Raw genomic sequence first — 26937 nt, 5'->3', positions numbered from 1 at the left:
AACATAGTTTTCCTGTGCTGTTTAGCTACTGTGAATCTATTTACTCCCATGAGGATTGCCTATTACCTATACTTAAGAAACCCTTAATTCCTATAGTTTTTTAGGGTTTTTTAGCCTGCGTAGGGTTGAATTTTACTGATGGAGAACATCTACCTCAGGAAGATAAGGATACCTGATGGTAGCACAGTTTCTCACTCCTGGACTGTTCTATCTGCTCAGGTTTCAGGGACCAGATAACAGGGTGAATTTTCAACCTGAGGAATGTGACTGAGTGAAAGAATGGCTTCTGGCAGCAGCAACTTCCAAATTGAAAAAGAACCTCTCAATAAGAAAGAAGATGAAAATAAGAAGGAAAAAAAAAAAAAATGAAGAGAAAGATAATCCTTAAACTCAGATTCAGAAAAGTTCACAGGAATCAGTGACGGGCAGATAATTAATCTGGAAGTGTCTTGCAAAGGGAAACAAAGATGGCATTGCAAATCCAGTGAATGTAATCTTTTCTGATTATGGCTTGAGGTTACATTGAAGAAATTTTTATATGGTAAGAAAACATTAAAAAAAAAAACCAAACCCATAGACATACATTCAAACCAAGACCAACTTCTAAAAATTAAGCTTGTTTTTTTTTAGATAGAAAACCATTGCAAGGTTAAAATGCAGATAGACAATTAAAGGGGTGGAAATATTTTGATAACAGGCTTCACAGGCTTAAAATAGCAAGTTATTTCTTTCCCTAATAAGCTAGCTCCGTGTTTTAGATGTGGGATTTTCAGGCAGTAAAAATTCCATGCTAGAAATACTTTAAGGCAATCACTTCTTAAAAATCCTGGTCTTCCATCAAATTTATTAATCAGATTTATTTTTTTTAAGGATAATAAATTATCTATTTTTATCCTGTACTATCAGTCACTGAGGCTCTTACCTTGCAACCTGCAGCAAAGGAGTATGCTTAAAAAGTCACCAAAGTCAATGGATTATTTCCTCAGACTCCAAATCAAGCTCTCTCTGTTTTCTAAAGTCTTGTAATAATAATGAAATTATGTAGAAATACCAGAATAACTTATCTGCATTTAAATTTATAACCAGCCAACATAATTAGATACTTTTCTAAGTCAGTTGTTTTGTACTTAACACAGCATAATTACTTAATCACATTATAATGAGAGCTTTTTGAATAACTTATTTCAAACATGTAAAAATCCTTTTTACTTTCATTAATGAGTTCACTGGTGATTTATTTTCTTAAGTCTATTTACCAGACATCATTAATAATATATAAAAATGTGTTAAACTATAATATAGAAAGTAAATAGAAATAATTCCAGGGAAAGCACTTGACATTGATTCATTACATAGACATGCATCTCTGGTTCTCTGGGCATAACAAATATTGACTGTCACCATTGAATAGATTAATTCTATAGTGTTAAGAGAACTTCCACATGTAGCATCATGGACCATTGCTTGTCTAATGTGAATGTCATAGTGTTTTATTGCTTGAACATTGCGGGCTTGAGCCGTAGCTCACTGAAACACACTGAAAGACATTTACTGTCTTACATGAGCTTTGAGTTCAACTTCATTTTTTCACAGTTTTTTTTTTTTTTTCCCCCTCTCCTTAATGAGACTCAAGGTCAGTAGGAGTAAGTGAAATGTTCCTCTGTCAGGAAGAACACCTTTCCCAATGGATAGAAGTGATATGACTATCACAGCATCGAACAGCAGAAAACACAAGAGGGGAGATGACAGAGTGGTTATAGGACATCTATAGGCTCTGAGGGACTGATTTCCAGTCTGCTCTGCCTCAGCCATACTGGGTTACCCTAGGCAAATATTATATGCAAATATACCCTATTGCAACATAAGTAGATCACTTATTACTTCTCTTAACCTTCTACCGTTACAAAAGCAAGGCAGAGAAATGTTACTGAACCTTTTTAGTAGTCAGATGTCCAAGGTTACCTCAGTTTCTGGAGTTTTGCAATTAATTTATACTTGAGCAAAGAAGGAGACTGATATCAATTTCTAAATGAAATAGTATCTTCAAATGATACTGTATCTTACTGTATCTATCCCAAAGATACCGTATACATTCGTTCTCTAGGGGGAAATGTGAGAAGAATTACACTCTCAGTCTGCAGGGGAACTATTTAATAGCCTGTCATTACACTTAGTGGAGATTTAATCAGAACATTGAGGTCCAGGACAGTGTGTACCCATGTAGACATGGCAGAATTACCCTAAAATTTACTGACACTGAACATGAATTTGAAGTGACTTTGTCGTGGTTGCCTGCTCTGGAAACATCCATTTTTGTTTTATTCAGTACAACAGAACTAATTCATAAAATTTTCTTGAGTTCCAAGAGCACAAGATCAGAATCTGAGTGGAGCTCCATTGAATTTTCTACTGACCACACAGAAACCACATACTCATGAGAAACTTTCATGTCGTTCAGAACATTAGACAACAATGTATTAACCCATCTATGACAAAAACCTGATGATGGTATATGTTAGCTCTGCTGCTGAACCACAGCGCTGCCCATAAAACTCAAAGTCATTGACTCTCTTGGCCATAGGATATTTAGAAAGCAGCTCTTCACACTGGGGCCTCATCCTTTGGCTGCAACGAGGCATAAATATTAACAGAAAAAATCCCAGTGCTGTAAGACAGTAATTGATAAAAATGTATTTTTTAAACTGACTTCTGTGCCAAGGTTATATTTTTTAAGTATTTTAGATATGAAAAACAGTATCAGTACTGGCAAAGTTATGCATGTTCTACCTTTGAGGCAATAACAACAGATCTGGACTGTAAAATATCTGAAGCAAACCCTAGTTACTAAAAGTGAAATGGAAATTTGTTTCTAGATATTAAAGAAGGATGCTTTGTTATATGGTGTAAGTGCAGGTCATCTTCTTCATTTGCTAACTACTGGAAGGGTAGTTAGCAGACATGGAGCTTGGCATTATAGAACTGCTTTAAAAATGTCATCTGTCATTTCCTCTGGACCTGCAAAGAGAACATCTCTCCTCTAGAAGTGCAGCTGAACTCCAGCAGGGTAGCAGTGTTCTTTAACTCATTGACAACATAATCACACTGAGTCCTGTCACAGTTTATTCATTGTTGATTGTTATTCTGTCTTCCCCTTTGCTTTCACCTCACATGCCATTTAGTCCTGGTTGCCATGGAGATGCAACACAGTATTAGTCTAACTTTAGATTAGCCTTGCAACCTTGCATACTTTAAAATTATTTATGTTTCTTAGCAACTCTGCTGAACATCTACATCTTTCAGCTATTCTCCTGTACTGGAAGACTGAGTTTACAATCCCAGAGCATAGGTGATGCTAGGAGTCTGTGGCAAGGGAGAAGATAATGTCTTGCCTACAGGTGTGTAATCCACAACTTTTCTTCCAGACTTCATATAGTCATAGAACACTTAGAGTTGGAAGAGACCTCTGGAGGCCATCTAGTCCAACTCCCCTTCAATGAACAGGGACATGCACAGCTAGATCAGGTTGCCCAGGGTCTGATCCAACTTCATCTTGAAAGTATCGGGGATGGGGCATCAATCACAATCTCTGTGCATCCTGTTCCAGTGCCTCACCACCCTCACTGCAGAAGAATATTTCTTTATATCTAACTTAAATCTACCCTCTTTCAACTTGAAACCATCATCTCCCATTTTTTCTACCAGCAAAGACCCTGATGAAGAGTCTGTTAAAAGAGAATGGAGGGAATTCTTACATAAATAGGCCTTATAAGGGTTTACTTTGCAACAGACTTTCTTTGCAGGAAAATATGAAAAAATACAATGTTCAAAAACACTGGAAAAAAGAATTGAGAATTTGATGAAAATGTAACATGACTGTCTCTTCCTGTACCAAAGAAGAGCTGAACCTTAAATAAGCGTTCAGCTGTTATCTAATCAAGAAGCCTGCATAAGTTGTTAGACAGTTTAGGGCACCGAGTGTAAAATGTTCCTTGATGGAACTACATAATTGTCAACAGAAAAATCAATTTTATGAATCAGTGTCACAGAAGTTCCTGTCTGAAGGGAAAAAAGAAGGTGAAATTCTGTAGGCAGCAGCATTCATTTATTCATCTCTAGCTGCTACAAACCTCTGCACTCCTGGTGTTACAGAAGACATTTCTTACTGACAAAACTGCTGCAGAAAAATCTGTCCCTCAGACAAGATGTACATATAACAGTGATTGTCAAGACCAATATTCTCCATCTATTTTCTAACAACTCACTGACAGGAGGTGGTGTAAATGGCTTTGTCCACTTGGTTGAGCCTCTTCAGGGTTGCATGGAAACTCAGATATTTATAGAAGATTTTGGCAATCATGTAATCAGGCGATGGAACCTTAAGATGCAAACAACAAAGGTTTACCTATCTTCACCTTTTGCATTGTGTAGACATTCCTAAGGCTAACACAGTAAGCAGCTCCAGGAAATACCAGTTTCTAAAACAATTCAGACAGAGTTCTCTTAAAGGGAGCCAAGTGGGAATAAGCTTCATGAATTTATATCCAGCACACCCTATTTGTCATGTCTCATTTAGTTTCCTGTTAGTCCTGTATTTTCCTCTCCTATCTAACCAGTGTTTTGTTTTGCATTGTGAAAAAAAGGGACACAAAATACTGACAGAGCAGCCACCCCATTTGGCACTCCAGACTTCTGTCTGATGGAGGCAGTATGTCAGAGGATGCCTTGAGGGACAGAAACAGATAGTAGTTCTGCTACTCTCTTCCTCTCTGAGGAACAGTTGGGATAATTTCTGAAGTACTGCTTCTACAGTGAAACCCAGTGTAAAGTATTTTCAGTTTCACTTACAACGAAGTGATGGAATTTAGCCAGTTTTTGCCTTCTTCTCATCGACTGCCATGTAGCATTAGATGGGGGATCAGTTCTAGTTAAATGGAGATCAAAACCATGATCCTAAATTTCAGACCTTAGACTTCACTCAGGGTAATAAATTTAATGTAACTCTATTACCTGTTCCTCATTTTTAGACTATGGCAAGATACTTATGTCTACACAGCCTTTCTCCCAAACCAAGAAATGAAGCCAGAGTATTCTGGTGATCAGCTGTATTGGTAAAGATCATTAACAATTGTGAATTGCAGAGAAAAAAAAATTCTCTGACTAAAAGAAGTCCAGAAAAAGCGAGTTCGGCTCAGACCACTGTCTAGAACTAATATGAGTTGTACCATGGATGGGAACGCTCTGTAGGCTTTGGAGGAAGAACTGTACTAGCTGCCTAGTTTTACACTTTGCATGGATTGGGAATGTAAATACAAATCAAGGAGGTTATAAGAAACTGACTCAATTTTTCAACAAGTTGGGATAGCATTTGGTTTTAGTATATTGTACCTAACACAGAGGGGCTCGGTCCTAAAATTATTACCCTCAGCAAAATACTGCTATTGATACTGGTATAGGTTTCAGTTGACCAAAGTCTAAATTAAAGAAAGGATAAGACTTAAATATGAAAAATATGTAAGGGCTTAAAACTGCTGATTAAATATCCAAAGCTTTAGTTTCTTAATCTTATAGAGTTCTAAATGTACCTATTCCAAATAAAGAACACATCTTTGGTTCTCATTCATATTAAACTTGGCATATATATATATATAAAGCTTAGTATTTATATATATATATAAAGCTTAGTATTACTTAGTTATTAACACACAGTGAAAAATCTCATTCTCTTGAGAGATGATTAAGAAAAGTACACAACTAAAGTAACAAAACTTTCACCTAAAATCTTACTGAATACAATTCCCATGGATGAAATTGCTCATGCAACCTTTTCCTGTAAAGGAGATTTCATTTACTGTTTTAGTTCAGTAATTGCTCTACATTTGTATTTACTGGAAGTTTCTGAAATTCATCTGAGCTATTTAGGATTGTAATACCAAATCTGAATATTGAGCAATATATATGTACAGAAAGACCTACAGAAGCCCAAATTTATTCTTTCTCTCACTTCAGAGTTAGTCTCAGAGCAAACGTACTCTGAAGTTATGTGTCTGGGATGCAGGCAACAGAGGAAAGGATGTGTTTACCAAGAACGGAGTTGATAAAATTTATTAACAATCCATCTGATATGTGTGAAGGACTTATAAATATGCCTCAGGACAGCATTTATTTAATTTTATTTTTATTTTTATTTTTCCCCAGAGGAACTATTGTCAATAGGTCGGCTGAAGTGCAACATTATTCAGTCAAGTCTGAACCAAATTTGAAAAATCCTGGACAAATCTCTGAGTTTATCTAACACCTCTTGCAACTAAGTATATATACCATTAATATGACCCCATCTGCTTTTGGTTCAGTATCTAAGAGACTGTGAACATTTGTATATTTATAGACAATTTGTATCAATCTTGAAAACAGTAGACAGAGCAGAGAAAAAAGAACCAATCTGCACTACTGTTATTTAATACCAGGACGATTTCATAATCAGTACTGAGCCTTTGTCAGCTCTAATGACACAGGACTAAAAGCCATTAGAACTGGTGATAATAAATAGCGCTTCTATGGAAATCAAAGCAAATAGGTGCATGACATTACAATAAATGAATCAGATTCAGCTTGTTCTGAAGCTGCATCCGGGCAAATTTTACAATGCAGATAAGCATCATTTAAGCCTCTTCCCATCATAGTATTTTATTTTCAAGTGGACTAGGCTGGGGTAGATAGACATTACTTCAGAAAACTACTTCCATGGTAATACTTCCCCACTGTTATAGGTAAAATAAATCTAAGTACTCTTCTCTGAACCTTACCCCTACTGTCAGAAACACAGCCAACTATTTATCTTCACAGGAGACCACTTACTTTCTAAATGACTGCCATTCTATTTATATATAAAGTCTGCTTCGTAAATGAAAAATTTATTCATTTCTCAGGAAAGGGTCAGCACTTCTAGGCACATGTTCCATCTACTGTCAAATCCATTATATCAGCTAATGGTTAAAGACAGATGGGCAGTGATTTTATTTCAGGGAAACTTTTCTGGCTCACTACTGTATAAGAAAATATTTTATTAATGCCCATGAAAATTAGCATTTCAGTTCTGTCTTGAAGGCTGCTAATCCCTGGAAGGCATTTGCCTTTACAGTATTTTGAACTTGAAATATATTTTAGGTTTTGATCCAAGTCCTCCAAGTTACAACTCTCAGGAATATGTACAAAAGTCCTTGGCTAGTGACTTCAGGTACCACCTTGTAAAAGCTTGGATCTAGTTGAAAACTGAAAAGTTACCTAAGGATTTGGAAAGACCCCACTTTGCCAGTCTACCTTCATGGCAACTTGTGTCAGTGCTCAGCCACTCACACAACACAGAACCTCTTGTGTCCCTGTTTGTGTTCATTGCCTGTTGTTCTGGCACTGGGTACCACTGAAAAGAGCTTTGCTCTGTCGACATTGTATCCTCCCTTCAGATATTTATAAATACTGATTAGATCATGCTGCGCCTCATCTTTTCCATGAATAAGAGTCCTACCTCTCTTTGGACTCTCCTCACAGGAGAAGTGCTCCAGTTGATTCAACATCTCAGTGGCCCTATGCTGGACTTGAGTATGTCTATGTCTCTCATACTGGGAATCCCAGTACTTGAGACAGAACTCCAGGTGTGGCCTTATCCCTGCTGAGTAGAGGGGAACCATCACTTATCTTGAGTTGATGGTGATATTTTACTTAATGCAGCCCAAGCTACCATCATATTTCTTATCAGCAAGGGCACAACATTGACTCATGTTCAACTTTATGTCCTCCAAAACATCAAGGTGCTTTTCTGCAGAACTGCTTTCCAGCTGGGTGGCCCACAGCACATATGGTTCCTAGGGTTGTCCCTCTCCACATGCAGCCCACTGCAAATTCCTTGTTGACATCCATAAGGTTCTCATCAGCCCACCTCTCCATTCTGCCAAGGTCCATCTGGGTGTTGTCATGGCTCTCTGGTAGGTCAGACACTCCCCCCAGGATTTTGTCATATGGAGATTTACTGCAGGTGTACTCCACTCTACCATTCATATCATTAATGAAGATGTTAAACAGGGCTGTGCACAGTACACGATGAACTGAAGCTCAAGTAATCTCAGTTGATATGTCAAGGGATGTACCACTAATACAGACATTGATTTCACTCGTTCATTTATCTCTTTAACTCTTACCCCTATTTGAGACCCCATTATTTCCTAGTGTGAATGGCCTTTTCTGACACAATTTACCTTGAGTAGATTTTCTAGGGGCAGTGTATTCTCCTTGCAGTGGAAAACAGTGCAGATATGCCAACAATACCTTAAGGCCAGGAAGGTCTATAAACTAATCAGCCTACCTCTGTGTCTGAAATAATTAGTTCTGATGAAGAGCAGTACCTGCTTCTTAGTGCATATCACCACATTGCACTGACCTGCTCTTAGACCTGAGCCAGTGCTTCATATATGGCCTTTATTTGCTTTACTCTTCTGGGACAGTGTTTCTCATTAGCTGCTACAGTGATGACAAACACAATACCTGACTTAAGTTGAGCTATAACAAATGGCTATCAAATAGCTCCTGCCTCTCTGCAGCTGCAGTAACTTAGAGTGAAGATTCACAGTGGACTTGGTTCTGAGAGCCACCAGCTTTGTGCCTTCTCAAGTGAGAAGAGAGGATTTAGCTTATACACACATATACTTGTGCACTTAACTCACACGAATGGAGAGGAGACTCCTTTCTGACAGGGTGGCTGCACTGCAGTGCTGTAATTTCCTATTAAAGTGCTGCAGTAATTAATCTCAATCAAACTTGTGGAACATTTCTTATTAGCATGCCATTATATTTGTCTCATGTTGTTTTTGATGTCAAATTCATTGCACTCCTTGCTTCACTCTACAAACACTTTCCCTGTTCTTACAGGCAGGCCTGGACCCCTTAATTGGATGCAGCTGTCAGCCATTTCTTCAGCTTTCCTTGAAACTCTTATATTTATCTCTCTATCAAGTTGTATATATGCCTTTATTAAATACTAGTGCTCAAAAAGTAAAGTCAAGCTTTTCAGCTCTTGTAAACATTTTCCTGTTTTATCATTTCAGTCTATTAAAATGTCCCTACTTATCTGCACATTACAATGCTTGATTTGTATTTAATTATTGATACTGGCAGATCTAAGCTATATTTTTCCTTTGTTTATGTGATGCTGAATTAAAAATACACCACTCCACTTTTAATTACTGGTTTCTTTGCATGGTCATAAAGATGCCTAATCTGTAATGCCAGGTTATGTTCTTGGGCTGCTGTTTTGTTTTTTAGGAATATTTTTCGGCAGTTAATATGTCTTACAAAACTTGAATTGTTACACAAGGTAGACTGCATTTAAACAGTGGCCGATTGCTGAAGTCTGACCCAGAATGGCCTTGAAACTCCGTCAGAGCTTTGTGATATGTATAGGTATTTCAGTGAGAGATGCTGAAGATGCAAATGGCAATGAAGCATATTTTCTTGTGACGGATGACTTCAAAATAGACATAAAACTGCATAATGAGACTGTGAATATAAACATGTGACTTGCCCTTCACATATGTGGTGCTTTGTTGGGTACTAACAGCAGCCAACCCACAGACAGCAGCAGCTCAAGTTCTTGGTGTTCTTTTTTTGCCTGAGTTGCTGGCTCAGATCTATATAATGCACATTTAAAGAAAAAAAGAAAAAAAAAAAAAAGGAAAAAAAAGTCAATCAAAGCCCATATCTATCCAAAGTCACTGAATCATCCACTTTAAAAGTTACTAAAAATACTTTTTATGGCTGCCTTGAACTCTGCTTCCACCTCCAAATCACAGATGCTCTTCCAAGAAACATGGAGCTTGTTTGGAAGTGTTATGCAACACTTAATCACCTAACAGAATGGGGCAATATGGAAGAAAGAGGTAAAGCAGTTGCAAGAAAGAATACAAATACCACTATGAAATAAAAGACAAAAAAAAGCAAATAAAACTGTTCAGTGGATAAAAGACAGCCTGTTAACATTCATTTCAGTTTTTATTTTTCATTTATGCCTTTTTTGTTCAAAGCAGACCTGAAACATTTCATTGCTATGAGTCAGGACAATAATGCAGGACAATTGTTTGAATTAATACCAGTCCCCAAATCGGACATAGAAGGGCTAAAAATCCTGAATTCTAACACTTTCCTCTTTAGTAATGGCACATATGCATATACCACAAAGCTTTCTCAACATGAATGATTTAACTTGCATTTATAATCACACAAGTCTCTGAAGGATTACTGTTGCCCTGTTCAAAGGGGAAAATGAAGAAGTAGAGATTAAGTCTTACAGAAGATATGCAAAACAGCTGGGAACAACATAGATCTTCTCTTGTTCAGGATTATAACCTCTCAGTGCAGATGATCATACACAGAGGTTAAACTCTAAAAGCCTTGACTAAATATAGTCTCCTTGTGTCATTTGTGATTTTATAGGCTGTCCCAGATCCAAAAAAGGGTAAGTTATCTACAGTTCTTTGGAGAAATCTAATCCTCTTCTATCTGAGATCATTTTAGTTGTCACTCACTGCTTATTTTTTGGCAAATATAAATTGAGACACATATGACTGCCTGTGACCTGGAGTATAGCCTCTAATGGAAATCAGTGCCTATAGATGGTGAAGGTCACTTTCAGGTAGATACTTAGTGCAGAGCCTAGCTGCCCTGGTTTGTCTCTGCTTATAGATGGGATGCATGAGGGTGCCAGGCACATCCATGTTGTGATAGTGTGTGTGAGGCTAGATCTATGAGATATGCATGCTCTTCTAGAGAGACAATGAGAGGCCAGCCAGGACAGCACACAGTCACTCCAGGGACATTGAAAATGTATGCTCAGGCATCTTCATTGAATCTTTCATCTTCACTGACCACACTTCAGTAGAACAAAGGTAAATATCTCCAAGTTGGCATGTAAAGTCTGTTAAGTCAAACAAACCAATCCAACCCTTTGTGTCAGCTGCAGGCAGAGTAGAAAAACATCACTTCAGCTTAGCTGCACCACTGAATTGACAAAGGCCCAATATTAATCTTATTGAAAGAGAAGCAACAAGACTGCAAAGAATTTCCTCAATATATGCATCTTGGATGACAGAGCTCCTTGGTACCATGTTTGATTTGTGGAGTGGGGCCATCATCCTAGAATCACATGTGTAATAACTTGTTCTGAGGTGAGTTTACAGATTCTGAGCTTTTCTCAGCTCCTGTTTCTGTTAGCTAATATTTCAGGTTTGGTATTTATGCACTGAATTATATGGCATGTCTCCAAATCTCATAGCCTGCAGCAGAAAAACAATTCAAATCAGAGTTTTCACTTCAGTGCACTTATGTACTTTCTATTCTTGAACAGCTTTTGATGTGTCGAGAAGTGTGTACTCTCTAACTAAAATCTTATTTAACAGAAGGGAGAATATATCATTTAGGCTTCACTTTACCTTTATTGGGCATAGAAGCCCTATCTCCTACGTTTCTTTGTCAGTATTTCTGTTCCTACAGAAAATAAAATCTATTTAAAAAATAATAATATGCTGAAATTATGCCAAATTTAGCCACGAAAATCTTAATAAAAAGACACAACAATTCAGTTCTTTTCACTGCACTGAGTTCTGCCCAATATTTCTGAGTAATTTGCACCAATTTTGTCACCTTTTAGATTGCTCAGGTATTGTATATTGGGAAGTTTCATCAGTCCCCCATTCTCTCCATCGATCCTCTCCTCAGCCTTGGTTAGCACAAGCATCCCACATGTCCCTGACTGTGGAAATGAGGCAGACACATGTGGTATGAAAATAAATAAGCTTTATTTCCCTTCTGTCTTTCATGGATCAAATGCCGCTCTGCTCAGCAAGGACTCCTCAGACAGCCATGACCACATTGCTTGCTCTACTTTATGTTCTGCTTTTTCCCACTTTTTCTGGTCTCGAATAACTTACACCTGTTTGTACGAATGTATGTACATATGTATTTATTTATTTTCTTTTCTGTTTATTCATTTTTGCCATTGGTCCTTGTTTTGCTGATTTAGTGCTCTTACATGGTCATCTTAGCTTTTGCAAACAACTGGTAAAGCAGCACTCTCAGAAGCTCTGATGTCTTTCACTCTCTGGGTTTCCCAGTGCTTCTTTCTTACCTTTTATCTTCTAGATTCTTATTATTGTTTTATTAGTTTAATTCCAGATTGTATTAAGCCAATTGCTTTTCCACTTTCATCACTGTTCTGGAGAAGAGAAGGCTTGGAGGAAACTTTGTGTCTTTCCTGTATTTGAAGAAAGATTACAGGAAGGGAGTCCGAATTTTCACACTGCTAGAGATAGGACAAGGGGAAATGATTTCTGACTGAAATAAGGGAGATTTAGTTTAGATGTTAGGAAGAAATTTTTTACTCATGGAAGATGTTGTCCAGAGAAGTTGTAGATGTCACTTTCAAGGTCAGGTTGGATGGGGCTCTGGGCAGCCTGATCTGGTGTATGGCTACCAGTCTATGGCCAGGGCTTTTCTTCTATATGAAGTTCAAACTGTTCAATTTTGCAACTCCTATGACAACAGAGATGTTCCCCTCTCTTTCTACCATCATATGGATGGATGCCTTATGCTGACCAACTCACACAGAGACAGTCAGTGCTGACTACCACACAGCACCATGTTCTGGCACTGCTCTGTTTGCTAGCACTGATACTTCACCCACTTTGATATGAAGATGCTAGTCTATAAAGCCTTAAATCCAGTCTGATTTCTGGCTTATTTCATGTTACTTCTTGTTGAATATTAATAATTCTGAGTGCTTGCTGATCCTCTTTGTATTAGTACACAAAGCCCTTTTGGGATGACTTTTGTGACCGTAAAATAGTATGACAAAGCCAGGTAGGGACCTTGGAGTTGAGCATGACATACCTCATGAGAGAAAACAAAGACAGAATGCCTGGAGCACTGAGCTCTGGTCAAGGTGACCAGAAATTCTTCATAGTTAATCTGTGCCTGATGAGGATAATCTATGGCAGCATTTCCTAGGATAAATATGTCTAGGATCATTTCCAGACACTGAAGCCAATAGGTATCTTCGCAAAATAGTCTCTCAGCAATTTATTCTTGTGTGCTTCTTATTGGGAATTGTCTCTGAACTATCTGAAGTCGTGGACAGTACTCTGGAACTGTAGGGAGACTGGTAATAGGTACAGGCTCAAATTCCACCAGAGATATTCAGAGAGTTTCAAAGTAGTCTGCTACATTTCCACCACGAAGAGCATTCTCAGCCCTTTCTATTTTAGTGGCGTAATCTCTGTTTATACAATTTGTGCAGTAAAGTTGGCCTCCTGCAGAACAAAGCATTCTGAGCTTTGATTCTTGGTACATGTGCCAAGGCATCCGTGGAGATAGATCCATGAAAGCCATAGCCTGAGTATTTCAATGTGACTGCTGAACATGCTGGGACTCAGGTGTGGGTTTGACATATAGGCATCACTCTCATAAATTGGAAATAGTGAGCAAAAACTTTATCCTTGATACTGAGCAAAGTAGATGAACTGTCATTAGCTATCTGGGGCAGATTCTCGGCATTATGCAGAAATTGGGAGCTTTCTGTCAGCATCAAGGAACACTTAAAAGGTAAATGGCTGTCATGCTACTGCTCATCTGTTTAAAAGCAGATTCAAACTAGCAGTAAGAGCTGTAGAAGATTAGCTGTGAAGAAATAAGTTTGGAAAGTTGCACATGCTATTAAACAAATGAAGTGCCAGGGTGTTATTTTGCCACTGACTCTTCAAAGTATTGTAACTTCTGTTACTTGTGAATCCCAAACTTCGAGATTCTGAGTTAAAAAAATAAAACAATCAGCCAGGTCTGTGGGAGTTAAAGTGACACCCAAAGCAGTAAGACATTGTTACTGTTGTAGGTACAGCATATTTTAAATTGAGAGGAGTCCTCCTGCAGAAAGGTTAAATGGCATCTGCAGATCCCACAAGCTCTGTATTCAGTAGAAATAAATAGGACATTAAAGGAAACAATAACAGGTGCTGCTGAGCACAGTGACCTGTTAGCAGCAGATATTTAGCGTGAAACTCTCTGTGACCTGCAGAGAGCACCTTGTGAAAATACATTATATTGTGTCCAGCTTCTTTTTTTTTTTGGTCCACACAGTCCCCAGGCTTAAATGTTTGCTGACAGCAGGAAGTCTCCAAGAAAAGCATTCCTGCAGCCTCCCCTTGCCCTGCTGCCACCCACACAGCAACAAGCTGTTGCAGTGAGCAGTCACTGCTCAGTTTTATACTATAATGATATCAACACTGAGCAGGAGCTGAGAGCAGGTTGGCTACATATAAACTATTAAAGAATTGGGCTCAAAAATTTAAAGGGAATTATGGAGCTGCTGGATTTATATGATCCAGCGGAAAACTGTTTTTGAGAGAACTCTTGGCTTTGAGAAAGGAGAGCAGAAAACTAATCCTTTTGAAATGCATCACGGGAAGTCTGTCGGTAATCTTGGTAAGAAATCAGCATCGTCAGGATATCAAAATGTCCAGCAGTCATCTTGAGGAGGTAAATTTTGTAAAATAGCAAACATTAATGCTAGAGAAAGGGAAAAATGTGTTAATAGCACTGCCATAATATAAATTATGGGAGCACAAGTATGTCCTCATGAAATGAGAGTATATATTGTGAGAAATGCCTCTTAAAGGCCACCTGATTCAACTTCCCTACAGTGAACAGGGACACGTACAGCTGTATCATGTTGCTCAGAGCCCTGTCAGGCCTCACCTTGGGTGTCTCCAGGGATGGGGCATCTGCCACTTCTCTTGACAACCTGTTCATGTGTTTCTTCATTAATATCTTCTTTTTAATCATTTTTAAAATTATTATTTTTATTTAATTAATGTATTTTTGTCACTGACATTTAATTATAGAATCATAGAATCACTCAGGTTGAAAAAGACCTTAAAGGTCATCGAGTCCAACCACCACCTGACCATTCTACCCTGACAGCCCTCTGATAAATCATCATCACATCCAAATGGTTTTTAAACACATCCAGGGATGGTGACTCAACCACCTCCCTGGGGGTCCTATTCCAGTACCTAACAGCCGTTTCAGTAAAGAAGTGTTTCCTAATATCCAATGTAAACTTACCCTGGCACAATTTGTACATTGTACATTTCTCCTCATCCTGTCATCTGTCACCAGTGAGAAGAGACCAACTCTTTTCACACTGTAAGTACCTTTCAGATATTGGAAAAGAGCATTAAGGTCCCCCCTCAGCCTCGTTTTCCCCAGCTCCATCAGTCTCTTCTTATAGGGCATATTCTCTTGGGTTGTTGTGACCAACATGCAGGACTCAACACTTGACCCTACTGAATCTCATACAGATTACCTTGGCCCATTGATCCAGTCTATGCAGGTCCCTCTGTAGTGCCCTCCTCCCCTCAGGCAGATCAACACTCCCTCCGAACTAGGTGACCTCTGCAAACTTACTGAGGGTGAACTCAGTCCCCTCAACAAGATCACTAATAAAGACGTTAAATGTTTGTTTCTGCCTCAGATTTAGATGGCTGAATTTGAGCTGAAGTGCCTAACTATGTTCATATCTGCATGAGAGCTGTGAGTTCTCAGCCAGTACCCACAAACCTATCTCTGGGCTGCTAAATCGCCACTGGAATCAATAAGAGCTGAATGTTTGTAGGTATGCCAGCAGAACTTGTAACAGTGTCTGCTTCTTTGGGACCACAGTGATACCTGAGCACTTCTAGGTATCACTGAGAATCAAAACCATTCAGAATACTCATTTAGTACAGAACTGCTCAGCATTATTGTGAGCTTTATGTTCAGAATGACTGCATTCCCAGGAAAGCAATCCACTATTTCGTTCCTTATGCTTAGTAGCCAAACACTTGCGCATTTCAGCAGCAGATAAACTAAAACAGGAATGCTTCAAAGAAGATTAACATGGATACTGAGCAAAGATAATATGCAAATTGGTCAGGTGCTCAATTAAGGTGCTCAATTCTTTCTTTGTTTTCAGGGCAGGGGATGTAGCTCAGTGGGAGAGCGCCTGCTTCGCATGCAGGAGGCCCTGGGTTCAACCCCCAGCATCTCCACACTTTTGCTGCCTCTCAGTTTGTGCAGGGGGAAATGCCTGATTGGATGGGAGCAGATAGCTCTGCTGCTGCTGCTATCCTTGTACTTTCTGACTGATGCTGTGTTATAAAGTAAATCCTATGTAAAGGAATAGAGACAACAGAAAGGAGAAACAAAGCCTGGTAAACGTAGCCACAGACTGCACAGAATGGCCAAAGAGGGCCATTTGGGCTTTGATTTATAATGAGCAGAAAAGCAGTGACCTGACCAATTATATGTCTGTGCTGTGCTCTTTCTGCCACAGTGATTTGTTTGCTAGAAGACACACAGATATTTTAAACACTGGTTTTTTTTTTTTATATATAGACAGTCTGGCAGTCTCTGCTATGATGGGTTAAGCAGACTGTTATGCCTTGCAGTGAAGCTGGCAACAATGACTTGCAAATACTTCTTTCTGTACAATTAAGCTGCATACTTACTGTTGAGCAATGCAGTTTTCTCTTTTCCTTTCTATGGTTACTACTGGGACTTGATGGGATTCAAGTAATCAGAGATATCCAGAGCAGAACTGAAAAGGATTGTGAGCTTTTAAGATATTCCTAGATTTCTTTGGATATTTCAAGACTAGGGAACCCTTTTCTCTATCAGTAGTACAATACTGCTAATACCTAAGCATCCTTTCTGTCCTTGCAGGAACCTGAATGAAAACCATCACTATCCAAGCTGGCTGTTGCTTTAGTTGTGAATGTATAATCATTCATTCGAGACACTCTGAGCACTTGACACACATACCTAAGGTTAGTGCTTGATAGGATACTAAGTACACTTGTGTGTCACTGAGGAGTGCTTGCACACACAGGAAATGCAGATCCTGTCATCCAATTAAACCATGCGCTATGCTAGGTCTCACCTCATTGATGTAAACAGTAATTATGCTCATTCATGCCCAGGCTGAAATGGGTCTGTGGAACTGTAGGGTAAAATCCAAATGCCCTCAAATAAATGAAGTTCCCAAAGGAAATAGCATGTCATTTGCTCTAACAGAGACATTAGAATTTGGCCTATAGAAAACAATAGAGTGAAGTAGTATCCTGCTTTTGAAATGCGTGGTAGTTTTCTACATTTCTGTGATTTTATCTGTTCGTGGGTTTATTTTTTTTGCCAGTTTTTATGATGAAACTCCTATTCTCTTATTGTTTCTTCACAACTCCCTACTTACTCACCTTGATGGGGAGCGTTTCCTGATAATCAGCTTCATTCCTCTTTCTCTCAGTTTCCTTACATCAATTCCAATGAATACATTACTAAAACTCTGCCCCCAAAACTCATACATCTTTAGGAAAAATAAGCTGATCTTTATAGCCAATAATAAGAAGTCTTTTCTAGTGAGAACATCTGTGCCATTCTCTGTGCAAGTAGCAAATACAGAAATCACACTTCTAAAATCATGTGATGATATACAGCACAATCCCAACTTCCAGTCTTCAGCTAAAAGATATTGTGAAAGAATCTAGTTTACAGAGGAACATTGTGTCTGCTCTTCTCTCAACTGTATTCAAAACCTGTGCAAAACAACAGCAAGATAAAACAAAACTTTGATCTCTTCAATGATCTTCTTGGGTATCCCATGGGTTAGAGCACTGGAAAGTAAGGGGGCACAAGAGCACTGGTTAACCTTCTGCAAGCTCAAGATTAGTGCATCCATAAGAGAAAAAAATCAGATCAGAGATCTGTATTGATGAACAAGGACCCTGATTCTAAGACAAGGCTAAAATCAGCATCTAGTAAACACAACTTATCACAGGAATTAATGAATGTCTTTGGTACCATTTTAAGAAGTTTGCCACATCTAGTTGAAATTGAGTTGTTTTACTAACAATGTGTTGATAAGGGTTTCAAAAATTAGATGTTGAAAGATACTAATAAAAAAGTTAATGTAGGCATTTTGCTTTGGTTATCCAAAACTGCAGACCCGTGAATAAGGAAACAGTTAAGTAATTGTCTGAAAAAGGAATTCAGAAACCTGACATTGTATGCATTGGCTGTGTAAGAAATAGGCAAATATAAAATACCAAGCACTGAAGTGATAAATATTAGCATATTGTGATAGTAACATGGGGTATCCAAGAATATATTTACTGGATATAATCATTACACCGTTGAATTCAATCATTCTAAAAATATGGAAAAATAATTGTGTAAAGCTATTAGAGAATATCAATATGACTCTATCGATATTGCCACCTTCTCCCTTCCTGCTCCCAAACAGCCTTAATTGGAGGGCTGTATCTGGAATTTGAGAATATTCTGATCCAATATTATTTTGTATGTGAGCAGTTGTTGTTTTTTTTCCCCCTTGAGAATAAGAAAGCTCTAGTAACAGAATCAATACAAATCACATCTGGATGATGAGATAAGAGCATGTATACTGTATATTATCAATCAGCTGATTTGATGAGCTACTCCATCTGACAAAGAACTGGAGAGATTTTATATCTACATCTGTATATATCTATCTCTACATCTACATATATACTTAACAGTTATCTAGGCTCAGGCTCTAAAGAATTTTTAGCTTAGTCTTTTCTCTTTCCTGCAGCCAACCCCTCAGAGATTCTGCAGTGTTGAATTAATGACTGAGCAATAATTCCATAAAAGACAAAGGGCATGGAGATGTTTGCTTTAAATGTTATGAAAGAAGATAATTTTTAGTGGGAGCCTGAAGCATTGAAAAAAATGAAATTTCTGAAGACATAAAAGTCATTAACAAAAATCAGACATACTGGATATATTCTAGGATATTTACATCTCAGAAATGAGGAAATGAGATACTGAAAGGCAGGAGTCTGCTGAACTGAAAGACATTCTGTAAAGGAATAATTGTTTAGGGAGGAAGAGTTTCAGGATGTGAGAAATGAATGTTTTACATAATAAGATTATAACAGAGAAGAATACATATATCCTTAATTCGCCATGGTAAATCAGCTGTTTTTAGGAGATATTGCCTCAAATATCTACTTAAGATGACAGAATACTTTCAGAAAATATATCAGATCTGAAGGATCTTATTTGTGAAAACCCCCTGCTTCAATTACAATGTCTATCAGCCCTGCAATTCCTAACGTATTTGTTAGCTGACTTTCTCAGTTCCTCCATGCCCTTCATCTCAGTTATAAGAGGAATTGAAGGGCCTGCAGATACTGGCTCAACACTGCATTATTTAGAGCGTCTTTGGCAATCAACTTGATTGCTGTTCTTGGAAGAGAAGTATAAAGACTTTCTGGTGTGTGTTTGAAAGCTGCTATTAGAATAAATAAATAAACAAACAAACAAATAAATAAATATTTAAAAAATCCCAGCCACTGATTTCTGAATATGAGCAGTTTTCTGTCATGCTTGAAGGTGAATTTCTTCTTGTAGACAACTTGATTGAGAATAAATCGTCCTCTATTCTGAAGAAACCACTTTTTTGCTAGTACAGTTCCTAAGTCAAGAGCCGATCAAGCATATTAAAGATTAAGATGGATGATAGCAAATCTTGATTAAAAATTTTCTATGCAGCAGTATAGACTTCCTTGTTCTGCTTAAGGGAATAAAAATTATGAGCAAATCATCTGCCAAGTGGAAATAAAATCAACCTGTAGATGTCAGATCCAGTTCTGAATATATTTGAAATAGGCTGCATAAACAACTTTGAGGAACCTTACTGCAAGCCACTTGTCTTTCACTAAGCTCCAGCATAAATCATGCCCTGCCTTTGCCTTTTTGAGACCTTGCTCAGTGTGATCTGAATGTTTAGTAGGTCTGCTCTCACACTAAGAAAAGATTTGAAGGCTTTGTTGGTTTTGCAGTATTCTATGGTATAAAATTTGTGACATAATGAAACAAAGACATACCTAGATATTAGATGAAATGTCAAACTGTCAAGCTAAGTCCCCTTCTATTAAAAAAAAAAATATATATATATGTATTTTTTGTCTTGTTCAAAATTTTCAACTAACATTATTTAGCTGATTGAAGAAAATTGAAGTTTTCAGTTACACAATCATTTATTTGTAACTATCTTACTCGACAGACTTAATATTTCAGTCCTCTTCTTTTCCAGCTTAATTATTTCTCCTTGTGATATTACACGTGTTTCATATTTACAGAAGGAGCTGTTCATGATAATATATACACTTCTATGTATATTTGAGTTTTCCTCTGTTAGTTTTCCAGAGATTTTGAAATGAATTTTCAGTTTTGGTTATAATTGCAGAAGACCAAAGTGGGACTTTCTTCACCTACCTTAAGATGCTGGGATCTCCCTATAGTCAATAGATTGGCAGTGAATCAATTGACTAAATGCTATTTCAGAACTAGAGAAGAAGATCTCTGCTTCTCTCAAGGGAGCCTGCGCTGATTTAGACACCTACTGTTAGAGATTCATATTTAAACTGATGACTCTCATCATAGCTTCCTGAAGAGCAGATGTTAAGATTTATTTAGAGTTTCATATTTAAAAAGTAATCTATGTTTAAATGCTATTAGCCCACATCCCACCAGCCCTCAAGTTATGCACTTATATTGATCACTTCTTGAACAGGTAATGCTGGTTTTAACCTTGGTTATTTTTGTTTGTTTGTTTGTTTGTTTTTGTTTGTTTGTTTTTTGCTCTTGTTCTTTTTCTTCTTCAGCAATTGGTCTTTTAGACTGTGGGAGCACTAGATTGCAGCATTTTATTTTTCTGTATGGGATAGATTCAGAGGAGGAGAACTGATCTCTTAGCAGCGTTGGTGGTACATATTTTAGGTGGTGTACATGGGTTAGATGAATAAATCAGACTGGTAATATTGCAAGAAGATACTAGCATTTATAACTCTTAGGCAAAATGGTATGTAAAATGCTTGGAGTAATTTTAAGCTAGTTCTATATTTTACTAAATTAGCATTAGTAATTCAGTAGAGATGCTTGTTTTAATTTCAATCTCTAGTCAATAAAAAAGCAAACAAAATGACAAATACAAATGAAAACAGAGGATTGGATAACTTCTCTACACAGCAAAAAACTTTATTGTAATGTGTTCTTCCACATTTTATATTAAAGTGGGTACTGTAACTCTGCCAAAGGATCTGGGATGTACCAACAGTGCTCCATCAATATATGGAAATAAATATCAAATTAATGAAGAAGTGGAAACCACAAGATTGTATAGCATGGACTAGAAGTAAGTAAATTAAGTCATAAGGAAAAAGTGTACAAACATTGAATCATTGGGAGAATGTCAGTCCAGGAATTCTATTCTCACTATTCTCACAGCAAATGAATGTGAGGATGTTAAATGAAGCTGAAATGTGATGAACTGAAAATTGCAAAGAGAGAATAAGTGCACTTTCCTACTGTAATTATCTTTTAGAACCCTTTGCGTCAGGAAGTAATTGCAAGTTGGAAGTGAAGAGGATTTAAAAAGGGACTGGTATCAAAACTGGCTGTAACAATCACCATTCATTACAATTACAACAAAGACTGGGAGGGATATAAATCTCTTCCAACCCTGAGCTAATCTCTGTCTGAATGATATTCTGATATCTCAGGTTACTGTGACATGCATTCAGCTACTTTGAGTTTCTTATAACCTTCTCCAAACTTGTGCAGCTGGAAACAAGGTATCAGAACAATGCGATCTACATGTAATTCAGTATAGCATTTCTGACTTATAACTCCAGTAATGTCTGGGAAAACTGAAAACTCAATAAAGGAAACACACATTTTTTACATTATTATTCTCAGCAAAGCAAATTTTTTTATAGTAAGTTTATAATCATTTGATAAAATAGTATCTCTGTGTCCCTATCTTGATTCTTAGATTGTTAGCTTTGCCAGTGTTTTAAGGAACATGCTATATTTTAGGAACATAATAATGTTAGTCTAAACATTTCTAAACCACTGAGGTATACAACTTGTTCTTCAACACTGCCCATTTTGTTACTTTCATTCTGGGAATAATAACTGACAAAGTGATAAAGTGGTTCCTGGGTGCTGCTGAGAAGCAGGATGGACTTGCATTCAGTTGATCCTGGATTCTAGCAATGTCAACTTCATAGGAGTCCCACAACTATGGTGAATTATAACAAAGTTATTTGGCCATTGTGTTGATTTCACAGATGATGGGACCATGAAAGGGAGATCAGGTTTGTGGTGATACAATGAATAGAGACTGGGGGAAACTAGTAAAATACCTGTCTTGAAGTGTTGGAAATTAGATATTTGGTTTATTGAGTTACTAATATTATGATTAATTCTCATAAATAAATTATGTCTTTTGGAGTGCCCATTCCCTGGTGGAGAGGAGGAGTAATAAGCAATAACTTATACCACATAATAAGAACTTGGCACCTGGAGCAGGTGAGCTTGGTATTTGCAAAGTAGCAGGGTAAAACCCGATTAAAAATGTTAATATTCTGTGATCTGATGTTTTTTTTTGTGAGTTTTACAGAACGTTGTATTCCTACATCCAACGCTAGATAGTGACAGTCAGGGACATGTTCTCTTGTCCTTATTGAATGCTGAAGCTATCATTTTCTTAGCAATATTAGTAGACATCAAGATGGTGCCCTTTTTCATTTTTGTACAAGTTTTATTATTCTACTTTGTACTGTAAGTCAGCCAATCCTTTCACTTGGAATATCATGCAGCTATTCAGGAACACAAGATGCTGCAATGTCTTTGTTTTCAGCTTTTCTCTCTAAAATGCCTTGTCTTGTAACTATTGGCTGACAATCCAGCATCAGTCTCTTTCTTCCTTGTGTGAGACAAGTTGTGAGTTAAATGTAGATGTCTGAGAAATAGAACAAACACAACATGAAATTCAGGCTGTGTTAATCTAGTTGGGCTTCCCACTGTTGGGGAGATGATCAGTCAAACATCCACCTCATACATGAGGTATTTAGTATGACACCTTACAGAAAGTGGCAAACAAAAATGCATATCTGCTCTGGAAACAGACTTAGTATACCATGACCCTGATTGCTTCTGGCTTGGCATTTAGTGTTGTAAAAAACCAGTTCATTATATATCAAGACCTTTCCAGCAATAAGATCTATATCATATGCCAAAGTCTCATTTTAGAGAACGTCAGCTCAGAAGCTTTTGCAGTTCTTTTTTCAGCCTTTTGGACCTGAATGGCACCTCACTGAGATTTTGTGACCAGACATCTGCTGACCAGACTATAAAGTGAAAACATAAAAAGCCATATCTCAATTGGTAGTCAAACACAAGTTTCTCCTATATACTGATTCACAAATCCAAATCTACAGACGGACAAAATTCCCTCCAAACCTGTGCATTGCAAGGGCCTGCACTTGAAATAACTGTATTCATCACATTCAGGCAACTCCTCATTAGCTTGAGAGATAATTAAAGAAATAAATATTATTGTCATTGTTACCAGCCTTTCAATTTGTGGGTTTTTTTTGTTTGTTTGTTTTTGGGGTTTTTTTTGTGTGTGTGTGTGGTTTTTTTTTTGCATTTAAATTGATGAAAATTGTGTTTTCTTTTTGTTTTGGAAAATACAAATCCTTATTTACCACAAGCTCACTCATTTACTCACAAGCTCGGGGATTAAGTAGCCTTACTTCAGTTTGAGTGGAGTTGAATTAGACAATCATTGATCCAGACGGTTGACTTACAATGGAAATGAATAGGAACATTTCCCTGAATCACATTATTTCTTGATAAGAATGCTCAGTCAATAAGTGAGTCTTGCAGTATCATTCTGCAATGACATAATCACAACATTCACTTTTCCTTAATCCCCTTCATGTCAGCTTATAATAAAACACCCTTGAAATCTCTTACATAGAGATAAGTGTAATTTATTTGCGATTTAAAATGCTGTGCTTTTGAAGTGGAGTTCTTTTCTGACAACTCAGCTTGCAAAAGAAACAACATAGATTTTAGAGACTCAGCGAGTTCCAGAATGTGATCACTACCTAATTAGTACAAACATAATACATTACCATCGACACAATGGTGTCTTATACCTTCCTGCTGCTGGAGATGGCCATGTAGACATGGGAGTTTTTTTATAAAAGAAGGTTTCTCTGAAATATAAACTTTCCGAATGACTCCTACTAAAGACTATCTCTATGGGGCCTAGGTCTAAAAGATCCCATACAATCCCTCTACTTTTGGTGCAGAACCTTGATCTGCATTACCCATATGGATGACTTTTGATTCTAGTGCAATGCTGCTGTTACAGTAGGTCTTTTCAACAAATGAAAGAAATTGTAAAATAGATTAATAACAGTAGAATCCACACCTAAAATGACACGGAGAAAATAAAAGGCCAATCCAATTTTTTTATTATTATTATTATTTTTAATTAAACAAAATTGTCCTATTAATGGAAGCATAGAATCCAGTAGGATCCTTCTTTTTTCTCTTTTCTTCTTTGTAATTACAGAAATCACAGTAGTTCACTTGTGGGGTTTTTTGGTTTTTTTTTTCGTTTTTTTTTTTTTTTCCCCCCATCTAACTTCTAGTCCGTAATGATAAAGATTACCCAGATGGAAGTAAATAATTGTTTCCATGGCAACAGAGCCAGATAAGACTCTAACTCCTTTCCTTAGAGCTGAAACAGTACCAAATTGGAGACTATTTAAAACCACTTGTTTTAATATAATAAAGTATGGTAATGCAACCTTGAACATACACAAAAAAATGCACTTGTGACCTGCATTTCCAGACTGCTTTGTTACTTTTTGCTACATTTAAGATCTGTTTTCTTCAATACTGTACAAACACAGCATGGAGACTATGTTCTCTGCCTTGAGTAAATCTTCATTTCTATTGTATATTTTCTGCTGATTCACTTTGACATTTTCGTTCATACAACAGAAACTCTTCCTTGTATTCCATTTTCCTTGCACATAGTCCAGATCCTTTGTTATGTATTTGTGAACAAATTTACTGCTTAGTGCAAATGTATGATGAAACTATGATTTCATTTTAATACGTCACTATTTATTGACTCTACGTATGGGAGTGTGGAAGTTTAGAATCCAGCACTGACACTCATTGCAGAAATGTTGCTTAGACCACAATACTGTACTTTTTGAATGCTAGTGAGCTACATTTGTGCATTTTCCTTCAATATATAAGCTATGAGTCTGAAGAATACAACCTTACTAACATTCGCATAACACTGTGTCTTCTTTAAAATAACTTTTTACTGAGTTAAGAGAAAGGTGTATTTAGTATTTAAAAGCTAAATCAGAGTCATGAAAACCTCAGTTTAAGAAAGAGGTTCAAACATGCTCTTGAGATTAAAAGTAGTGAAAATGACAGAATCTAAATCCAATCAATAACAAACTGATGTTGACCACAATACCCAGTCACACTTTATCGTCTACATTTCAATTCCTCATTTTTTATTATTATTATTATTATTATTATTATTATTATTATTATTATTATTATTATTATTATTGAAGGGGGGTAAGGTGTATGTGTGTGGAGGTGTTGTTCTTTTTTGATGTTGTTTCTTTCTTGCTTTATTTTTAACTATTTATTTATTTTTTCTCCACATTTAAACAGTTAGAGTGAAACTGTTCAGGCAGGAAGCATTTCATCGAAAACTTACCCTGAAGTAACTGTTTTTTATTTTTCTTTTCTTTCCTTTTCTTTCCTTTCCTTTCCTTTCCTTTCCTTTCTTTTTTTTTTTTTTTTTTTTTTCTTTTTTTCTTTTCCTGCTGTGAAATATATTCATCAGCAAATCTACTCCATAGAAATGCCACACTTCAGAGTTGGCTTCCATATCTGAAAGGGAATAAAAACAGGAGGGAAATCAACAAAGGAATATCTAAAATGAAGCAAATGCATCTAAATGTATTTGCTTCTTTTCAGCATCTTCATTCCACTCCTAACTTCATAACTCAGAAAACAAAACTGTGGTTTGTCACTTGTGAAAAAAAACCAACACAAAGTGAAAATGTGGGTGGCACTAGCATTCAAAGTAATCAAATCTCTTGGTTTTTAAATGACTAACGTTACTAAGATAACTACTAAACTGGCAAGTGTGAGCAGTGTATTAGCTGGTCAAGAAAAAGACAGAGATGTTGGCCCTCGATGGGCTGCTGTGTGGAGATCTGCTCCAGTTGGTCTCTGCAGTAGAACTCCTTTTATAGGCTTGAAGCCCCTCCTGCCCTTTTCCTCCTTGGTCTGTGCTCATTGCATTCTTGCTGGATTCTGTTTTCCTTGAGGTGCCATCAATTCCCTGAAGTGCCACCTTACTGAGGGTACACTCAATTGCCTCATCCAGACAGTCAATGAAGATATTTAAACAGGGTCATCCCCACTGCTGACCCTGAGGAGACAGGTAGCCAGTTGGATTTAACTCCATTCACCACCACCCTCTGGATCTGTCCATCCAGACAGCTTTTAACCAAGCACAAAGTGTACTTGTCCAAACCATGCCAGCTTCTCCAGGAGAATGCTGTGGGAAACAAAGTCAAAGGCTTTACTAAAGTCTAGGTATACTACATCCACAACCTTTTTCTCATCTAACATGTGTGTCATCCAGTCATAGAAGAAGATCAGGGTGGTCATGGAGGGCCTCCATTCATGAACCTAAACTGATAGGGCCTGATCCTTAGGTTGTCCCTCACTTATTGCATAACGGCAATCAAGATAATCAGCTCCATGACCACCCCCCAATACCAAGGTCAGGCTGACAGGCCTGTAGTTCCCCACATCTTTCTTCCTACCCTTCTTGTAGACATGGTACTGCCAGCAGAACAGACAGTTCTCAAAAAAACCCATATGTCTCTACTTTGTTGTAATGGAGAAAAGAAA

At 37.3% G+C, this 26937-nt stretch overlaps 1 non-coding gene across 1 annotated transcript; it reads left to right on the top strand.

The window, feature by feature from the left end:
* The first annotated feature begins 16052 nt into the window (after positions 1-16052).
* TRNAA-CGC lies at positions 16053-16124 on the top strand. Its single transcript has one exon. It is a non-coding gene; the product is annotated as a tRNA-Ala (tRNA).
* The last annotated feature ends 10813 nt before the right edge of the window (positions 16125-26937 follow it).

This window comes from Coturnix japonica, chromosome 2 (genome assembly GCF_001577835.2).
Source record: "Coturnix japonica isolate 7356 chromosome 2, Coturnix japonica 2.1, whole genome shotgun sequence".
In the NCBI taxonomy this organism is placed as follows: Eukaryota; Metazoa; Chordata; class Aves; order Galliformes; family Phasianidae; genus Coturnix; species Coturnix japonica.
Note: the sequence above shows the minus strand (reverse complement) of the source record. Positions and strands in the feature narration are given on the sequence as shown.